At 31.7% G+C, this 10,000-nt stretch overlaps 1 protein-coding gene across 1 annotated transcript in view; it reads right to left on the bottom strand.

Annotated features, from left to right (window-relative positions):
• Nucleotides 1-10,000, bottom strand: part of LOC127843221 (uncharacterized) — a 55,207-nt gene that overhangs the window by 30,397 nt on the left and 14,810 nt on the right. The gene's annotated exons all lie outside the window — the stretch shown is intronic.

The following is a 10,000-nucleotide window of genomic DNA, read 5'->3' as shown; positions in this document are numbered from 1 at the left end:
GCTCGCAAGAGAACGATAAAGCACTCGCCAAGGCTCGTGCCTTTTGTTTTCTAAGTCTCGCCTGATAAACCTGATATATAATCAACACTAACCTATCATTCTCTATGTATTACTGGCTTAAAGTTTGTAGGATGACATTTCGGTTATACACATTGTTTTAATTAATTTGATGACTGGGTTGATTTTTAATATGGTCATTAGTTTATGTTATAATTGAGTGTATTTATTTGTAAAAACCATGATATTGATCGATTTTATACCATTCTTTTACAAATAAACATTTTGTGTTTTACAAATTATTATTTAATATAACTATTATATATAATTACCATTATTATTTAGTATAAACTTATCAATATTATTTATTTTAAACTTTCAATTTTTTCATTACTGTTACGAATTTGTCCACATTTTCTTGATATTCAAAATAAAGTATATAAATCAGGTTATTACTATTTCAACATTTTGTAATACACTCGTATAATGTTGCTTCTAAAATGAAGATGTGCGAAACTATTCAGTTGCAGTCTTAATAAATCAATCTATATGCATTAAAGATAACTAATTGTCCTTGATCATAAGTTGCAAGGTCCCTTTTCACAGACATACTGGATTATGGAAGACTGATGAGCATCAAGTCATCTCCCCAATGATACATTGTGTGGCTCATACTAGGGACGAGACCATAATCAGTGAGGAAAGTACAGTGTTTAAACACCACTAAATTGTGGCAATACTGGCTAACCAAACATATGTCATCTTTATTATAAACAAAATACTTCCAATTGAAAATAGTTTGTTATCAATTATGACATTGATAAACAAATATAAATTATATAAAAGTTGATTTTCCCATATTGATTATGTGTCTTAAAATAAAACCCCTATATCATATAATAGAAACATTCATATTTTATTCCTGGTTTTACAAGAATGTATCTTCTGTTTTCTTGTATAAATGATAAATCAGTGTTAGTTTAAATAATAGATATATGCTTTGATTTTAGTTTTCTATATTGGAGCAAATTAAAACTATGAATTTGCGTACCTTACTTTTGTGCAGGTACTTTAGACATCAGGGTTTATTACTTTACTGAGTGAGCCTAAGTCCTTATGCTATTAGTGTTTAAACAGCGATATGTTACATGTTTATAATTCAATTAAAGATGCATCATTATTATAATGATAAATGTTTAAATTAATAACGTATCAAATACAATGATCAACTGTGTAATTATTTCAGTATTGAATGAAAGGATTTTAAGCAATTTTTAAGAAAGACATCAAACTTTGATGTCATTTTGTTGATTTTCTCAAACACAACTGTTAATGCCATATTCTGAAAGTATTGTTTTAAATATTCATTATTCTCGTTTAAAACAAGAAGCTTTTTCCCATGATTTTGTTCATTTATAGTGATTACATATTTTATCATCATGATTGCATTTATAAATTGTGTTCATGCAGTTTTGATGCTCATTACATGTGCATTTACTACACAGTGTCTTTCTAACATTTCTGCAACGAGGCGTTTTCATGCTCTTGAAAATATAATGAAACATACTTAAAATGCACTTCAGCATACTTATATTTTGGTAAAGCATTTTTCAATAGGAAAAATAGTCTTTAACACACTGAAGTGTATAAATTCTTTAAAAAATACAGAAAGTATTAAACGTATATTAAATGTTTCTTGTCTGCATATTCAAGTTTACTAAATAGGCATTAAACATATAAACATGCCATATAAAGAAGTGAAACTCCAGCTGCTGGAGCAGTATTGCATTCTCATTATATACAATTAGTGGGTCCTTTATTTAAAGCAAGTGCCCATTTGCCAAAACATTACAAATCAGCACAATACAAAACAACATAAACACATATAAGAATAAAGCTCGGGTCACCGCCTGGGGGTTTAAACCGGTTATAGAGCGCTCAATCTCACACCTGGCCCAGCAATATTAATGATACATATAAGTGTAAATAAAATTTAACTTCATAGCATTGTTACTCGAATTAAACAATTATAAAATATAATAAAAACGCATTCAATTTAATTACCATTTATTTACTCACTGGTAGAAAAAAGACCAGAACAATCGAGTTTCAACTTTTTGAGGAACGATTAAATTTAAAACTACAAACAAGTGTCAACTACATCCATTTTTTTTTGAGACAAAGATTTTAGAATATAACATCATTTCAGATCATCATCGTGCAAATACAGACAGAAGCAGAAATAACAGGAGTTAAAGATCCATACAACATAGCTTGGTTGTTTATGTGACTTCTAAAAGTAAATTAAATATGAATCGCACGTCAGAGGAAAAATGTAATAAAATTAAACGCTAAAAATCTAATGACCTTTGCATGTAGATTAAAACAGCGTGTCGTATGAAGCAATATAGAAGCGATGACATAAAAACTAAAAGCGCTGAAGGCACTGAAGTTGTTCGCTTCTGTCGTCCTTGATTAGCTTGTGCGCATTGCACAGGCTAATCAGTGTGCACAGGGTAATCTTATTTGACGTGCATTAAGCCCCGTTTTCCCTGAAAGCAGCCAATATGAACAGATTTCAATGATAAACACTAGACTGGCCAATGTCGACTTACAAGCTGGTATATAAACTCACTGCTAGAGGGTATATACACTCACTGCTAGAGCAAAATCATTTGTCGTCTGCTGCAGACAGGCAGCGGTAATCGTCCCTTGCAGAGTGAGTTGTGGTTCTTACCGTACTTAAGGCTTCTAAGCACATACTGATTTGCAAAATATGCTCTGTAAATTTAGCTGGCCGCTAACGCGACCAACAAAAAAATCAATGCAGCCAAGAACAGTGAAAGAGTATCGTATGACGCAATTAGGAAGCGATGACACGATGATGTGAAAATAATCCAGGGGCAGTACTGTTAAATAAAAATAAATATATTACATGGGTAGTACTGTTAAATTGAATTACCAATTAAACCAGTTTAGGTGATTAAATATTTAAGAATCAAACATATAAAATGGTCATTCCATCAAAGATTCCAAATTATAAAAGAAGAAAGATAAAATTAATCGAAAACCAACAAGCATGTGTTTTTAAGTACTTTAACATCATATTCTTTTGATAAAAATAAATTAATTAAATTAAAAAGTTTTATATAAACATTTTCTTTAAGATATTTTAATTTGCGAACACGCTTTAAAATATCTCCATAAAATGATGGTTGGGAAATTCCATTAGTTAAATGCCATTTTAAAAAATATAATATTTTGAAATTTAATCACCATTCTTTGAGTGAAATTGAGTGAATTTACTTTCTAGGTTACAATACAAAAAAACTTGTTTTAGCTATTTCTTTGTTAATATACGATAACGATCATTACAATCTTTAAAACATGAACACGCTCTGGTATAACGTACCAACTGCGAAATGTAAATACCATAGGATGGACCTTTAGGTATTTCCATCTAGGAACGGAAAATTCACAATTTCAAAGTTACAGTCGTCCCGTTTGTCGTATAAACTTGTGTTAATCATATTATTATTAATAGCAAAATGTACGTCTAAACACGCAGCATCTATATCGGATTGACACGATCTATTTAAAAATAGTTCGTTCTGGTAGATTTTGTGAATATATTATTCAAAGAATTGTTTATTTAAATTAAGTATATCATCAATGTACCTACTAGTTAAGGTAAACAGTTGAATCAAATCTAGTTGTTTAGTTTTCGATAATTCTAACATAAAATCGCTTTCATAAAAAATATAAAAACGATCAGCTATAAGTGGCGCACAATAAATACCCATAGGAACGTCGATAATTTGTTTAAATAGTTTAGCATTAAATTAAACGAACAAGTTATCAAGAAGAAAACTAAGTGATGCACACATGTCAAGAAAAGTCCAAATGTTGTATTTATCTAATATCTGATAAGTAAAAACAGTTGTTGTAGTGATGGCAATTTCGTGTCAGTAATATTAACTATTTCATTTTATTTGTTGAATTCGCAAATATGGTCGGCAATAATTTCATTAGGTTGCTTATAGTAATCACAATATGATGTAGTTTGTGAAAGTTCTTGCGAAATAGTTCGAACATAAAACACTCGTGATATTATTATAACAGTATTTATAACAGTATTTATAATAATAATAATATTTTAGCAGCCTTATCTGCAGGAACTAAGACGAATTTAGATTGTAAGTCGTCAATCAATTTACAGATCCTTTGTTTATTAAATTTAGGTGCATATGGTAAGGCCAAAGGATTTGTATTATACATATGTATCTTATTCATGGCCATACATACTACTTTGGTTTTCCATTCAATGAGTGCAGTAATTTCAGCATTTTCCTTCCTCTATTATTACAATATTCCTGCAAGGATGTTTCGATTTTTTTAATGCAGTCATCAACATCAACAGGAATAGGCAGTCTATATTTAGGTCCTCTGAGTAGTAAATTTCGTAGGTTTTTATTTTGAATAAAATTAAGGTCCCCAGCAATAACATGTCCAACTGGACCATAAACATATTTTGAACTAGAACAGTCGCATGATGTAGGACAGTGTCTTATTACTTAAATAGCTGTGGGAATATGATTATAATTAAACACGATACGTCTAACAGGTTAACTATATTTGTAGAAAATACGTGGTGATTCAGAATGCGGAAATAAGGGGGTATCAACCCACGCACAGTTTTATCATTGAATATTTTTAGAATATTTCTTTTAATCAAGACCTTTGTTACAAAACTCAATTTTTATACGATTTCTAGTTTTGTTATGTGCACTTTCAATGAAAGGTTTAAAATAATAGTCAGTGAAAGCACATTCACACAGTGGGTCAGATTGAAGTAAAATAAGATTACATTCCTTATCAATATACGCAAAAGAAAAAACAGAAAGAGAGCAAAATGCAAAAAGTAATTTATGTTTACCCCCATTTTGTAATAATGTGTAGCAGTCATTTAAAGAAAACCGTCGTTTAAATTTACGCCTTATGATTCCATTTTTCCGTATGCCATGTGAACGTTTATTTCTGAGACGTTTACCGAAAAGAGAAAATGAATTAATCAATTTATTTTTAGAAAAAGTTCCAACATTGAATATATTATCATTTAATCCAAGTGGGTAAGCTGTTTATAAATGGTTCATCCATTCAAATTCCAACGCGCACCTTGCTTTTAATTGGTACTGATTTGAAGTACTATTATCAAAAATAAGTTGCCCCACAGGTTGAATAGAAATATTTGTAACGTTATGACCCATTTTATCAAAGTGCTGGTAAATAAATTTGATTGTTTTTTAATTTTATAAAAATGTCCCATAACACGTGTTTTAAGTGATCTACCAGTCTGCCCAACGTATTGCGCACCACAACAGGGTACATTTCAAGTAATGACATACACTACATGCATAGAATTTTATAAGACAACGAATTTAATGTTAACTGAAAATTTGCGGTTATTTACAGATGAAAGACTTTTTTTAAAAACTTTCAGCATAAACACGTCCTGGAGTTGCACTTTTTATTGTAGGATACCGATTACACGGAGCTTGATTACGATGAGAATTAGAACCTTGTTGTATAGTATCTCCAATGCAAGATGCTCGAAGTAAACTAATATTGACTGTGGGTTTAGAAAAAAGTAATTGTCAATAATCAAACGGCAAATGAATACTACGTGCAATCGGAATTCTCAATGGAGAGAGAACAACTTTAGTTTGTGTGTTATCAATTTGTGCATAGTTTTAAAATTTTGAGAAACCATTTATCTTGTAGTTAATAAATACACATTGCCAATTAAAGAAATATAAAAGAGTAAAAGGCAGCTTGTCAGATAATGGTCTGTAAAAATTCAGTATAACCTGCAGAACTATGAATTAATGAACATACAAGTACAAGTTTACTTTATAAATATAGAGAATGTATAAGAATCCAAGTGCAAGAACGGTCTTAAAAAACGTGTCTAAAAATAATAAAAAAATAACAAAACCGTTACCAGCCTCTGAAGGCTAAAAAATATAACAACATCGAAGATGCACACGCGGATAAACGCTACTGCATTCACGCAGCACACATCAAACTGTTGTGAAATTCAATATAAAAATGAAACTCTAGCTGCACGAGCAGTGTTGCGTTCTCATTATATACAATTAGCTGGTCCATTATTTAAGGCCAGTGACCAAACAGTACAAAACAGAACAATAAAAAACAACATAAACACATATAAGAATAAAGCTGGCGTCACCGCCTTGGAACGGTCAATGTTGATTGCAGTACTTAACTGAATGTATTCAATTTGTGGTTAATATTGTTTCATTATTTATCTGTGGTCCAAAGTTAAACATTATTGGTTCATCAATTAAGAAACAAAATCCGTGAATCATAAAATATATCGTAAAAATGTCATATAAAATAGTTGGTAAACAATTGCGCGATTATATTACTTCAAACTAAATAAATAATGCGAACCAGACATGTAATTGTTTATTAAGTACAATGCATGAGTCTTTTGAGTGGTATATTACAATTAAAAGACAATTATAAACCAAAGCAATGTGATTGTGTTGTTAATTTGAATTATTCAATACCCTTTAGTGATGAAAAGTTAAAACTCAAGACAGTTAGTTCTAGTAATTAAGTTTATTAGAGCGATTATTAACGAATTGGTTGCATGCGCATGTAGATAATATTACAATGTTTTATGCAGATGACAGTAGCAAAAGAAGTAACTTATTGTTGTTGTTAATAAGTAACAAAGTTACGGAAAGAGTAGCCAACTGTTATATCTATTATCTATTAATTATAAAAACAAGTGTGATGGCACATTGTTTATGATGTCCATAGCTATACGGTCCCCTTTTCATGAATACTGGAACCTTGTTTGAGTTATCAAAATCACATTTAAAAGATATCTATAATTTAAAACGAGGGTCAAATAAACTTCTTTGATTTGGGGCTGAATAAGCCTATAACAAAATCGATCTACGTTTGAGACCGAGGCTGAAAGAGCCTGGAACGAATGAGCGTGCTCTGAAAACACAAAGTATTAGTTCTACCCAGGAAACAGTATTGGTTGTTTAAGTAAGCCTCAGACTGTTAGTGCAATCTTTCTAAAAAAAAGGTTCAAATAAATAAATAATTATTTATTGAAATAAACATTCTGGCTTTCCGCCACTTATTTAGTTTTTTCTGCAGACATGTTCTGTTCCAATCTATGTCAAAAGTACCGTACCACATATAATGAATTTTTAAACTTTTCGCAATTAAAATCTTCTTCCGCTGTTTGTTTTTCAACGTCCTCATGATTTTGACATTTTCTCTGACATTTGAAAAGTAGTTAAACAATTGGCGACCATTAAACCAGAGATTTATTTATGGAATAAATCGTCTGCTGATCAAGAGTGCGCAAACATCGTGTTTTGCGGAAACCTCGACATATTGTTTGTCGAAAACTTACGATCGGTAATTTCCGTAACCAGTCGGAAAGACAAGTTTTCATTTATATTCTTCTTTTTTTCCACGAATACTCTACGTCGAAAATGTTTTATTCTCAAACATAAATTAATTAAAAAGTAATATTTCATTGATTTTGGCGTGGAGCACTGTCTATAAATGCTTATAAATAGGCATCAAGGCTCAACTTGAGTGCATTAAATATTGGAAAAAAGAAATCATATTTCAGAATATCATTTTATCCGATAGTTACATCACCCATAGCTTGGCAACTGGAGTATTTTTGAAATTATAACCAATATCTGATAAAACTTGAATAACCTATTTTTGAATTAATACTTCTATCAAATAAATGTTTTTTTTTCGGTTTAAAAAACTATCAATTTTATATATTGTTGGAAAAACATAAATACAAAGATTACGCATGTCATTTAAAATGCCAATAATTTAGAAAAAATTCCCTTCAAGATATTACCAAAAGACCCTATCAAAGAACAGGAGCATACTTGATTGAGGTCAGCGCGGAGGAGTCGAAGATCATGAAAAACAGCACGACCAACATCTTTGCAAACATCTCTTTGAATGGCGAGAAACTTAAAGAATCTATCAGCTTCAAGTACTTGGGAGCAAACCTCTCCCGAGTACTGCTAAGGTCCGAATAGGAAGTATCATGGCAACTGATGCGATGGCAGGACAGAGCAGGTTTTGGGCGAAAAACAGTTCCATCAGCTTCCCCACCAAATACAGGCTTTACACGTTACTCGTAGTCCCCAGCCTACTGTGCGGCTGCGAGACCAGGACGCTTCATGCGGACACAGAACGCAGAATACAGGCTTTTGTACACAAATGTCTCCTAAGACACATCCGCATCTTTTATATAGGGTACAAGACCAACGAGTACGTCCGGGACATGACTGCAACACTTGTAAGCTCACAACAACCTCTACCAGCGACCGTTAAATAAAGAAAGCTGACGTGGTTTGAACACGTCCCAGGCACGACTCTCTGTGCAAGACTGTTCTTCAGATCAATCTAAAGAAATGTGGCCGTCGAGGCCTTCAAACATAAACAATGGATGAACAATCTGAAAGAGTGGACATCGATCCAAATTGGTGAATTACTCTCATCAGCCCACAACTGACCTGACTGCAGCATGTTTTATGTATTGTCGTAATTTCCCCAAAAACGGCCAGAATGGTCAAGGACATGATGATTATGATGATGGTGGATGTATGTTTCATCAAAGCAAACCTTCATAGAAAAGAACGCTTTTCATCCTCTGCTGCTTTTTGCCAATTTTCCTTTCCTTTCTTTTTCAGCACATTTCTAGATGCCTCAAATTCTTTGTCGGATTTGTATAGACGTTGTCCCGCTAGATTCTATTAAAAATTCTTAGGAATAATTTTCGATTGATTTGTGTGTTAAATGCCAGTTTGTAAACAGTTTGCACGCACAAAAGAAAACACAATTCTTTAGCTTGTCTGCATGATTCCCTTTTTATTTCAGAATGTTAATAAATGTATGCATGCATGGTTATGAAACATTTACAATCATTTTTAAAAGAGCCATGCTAGCATGGCCATCCCCGCCGAAATGTGTTTGCTTGTATGAGAACATTGGTTTCAGAGAGTAGAATGTTTTTTGCAAAACATTGCACATGTGTAATCTATTTATATTTCAAGGATCAATTAGTTATATAGTGTTGGAAATATGCTGTAGAGAATAAAATATATGAAAATGAACACGCATTTACTATAAAATTAAATAAAGGCTTTATGTTTTAAGTTTCAAGTGAATCCCTTATATAAAAAGGGTTTATGTTTTAAGTTTCAAGTGAATCCATTATATAGAATTAGAGTTATGCTTCGGACAAACATTTACTTTGAAATTAAATAAAGGGAGATAATACAAAAACTAAGGTAGATAGAGTTATGGTATTTGGTCACTGCACTCTTCCTAGTTGTCATCTTTTTATATTTGAAGTTACAAGTTAATACCTTCAGTAGAGTTAGAGTTAATCTCTTTAGTAGATTTGGAGTTAGGCTCCGGACAAAACGGATACAAATTTACTATGAAATAAAATAAAGGGAGATACTTCAAAAACTACGGCCGATAGAGTTATGTTTCATGTTTACTGCACTTCTCCTAGTTGCCATCTGTTAATATTTCTAGTTTCAAGAAAATCCCTTCAGTAGATTTAGAGTTATGGTCCGCATTTTTTTTTTAATTTTATAAAAAAAAGGAAAATCATAAAAAAACTAAGGTAGATAGTATTATTTTTCAAATTCACTGCACTTCTCCTACTTGCCATCTGTTTATATGTCAAGTTTCAAGTAAATCCATTCAGAACATTTAGAATTATGCTCCGGACAAAAGTTAACTTTGTAATTATATAAAGGGATATAATTCAAAAACTAAGGTAGATAGAGTTATAGTTCTAAGTCACTGCACTTTTCCTAGTTACTATCTGTTTATATTCAATGTTTAAAGTAAATCCGGCGAATAGATTAAGAATTATGCTCTGGACAAAGTTTCGGACGGAAGG

Source organism: Dreissena polymorpha, chromosome 8 (assembly GCF_020536995.1).
Source record: "Dreissena polymorpha isolate Duluth1 chromosome 8, UMN_Dpol_1.0, whole genome shotgun sequence".
Classification (NCBI taxonomy): domain Eukaryota; kingdom Metazoa; phylum Mollusca; class Bivalvia; order Myida; family Dreissenidae; genus Dreissena; species Dreissena polymorpha.
The sequence above is the reverse complement of the archived record's forward strand: the minus strand, read 5'-3'. Positions and strand labels throughout refer to the sequence as shown.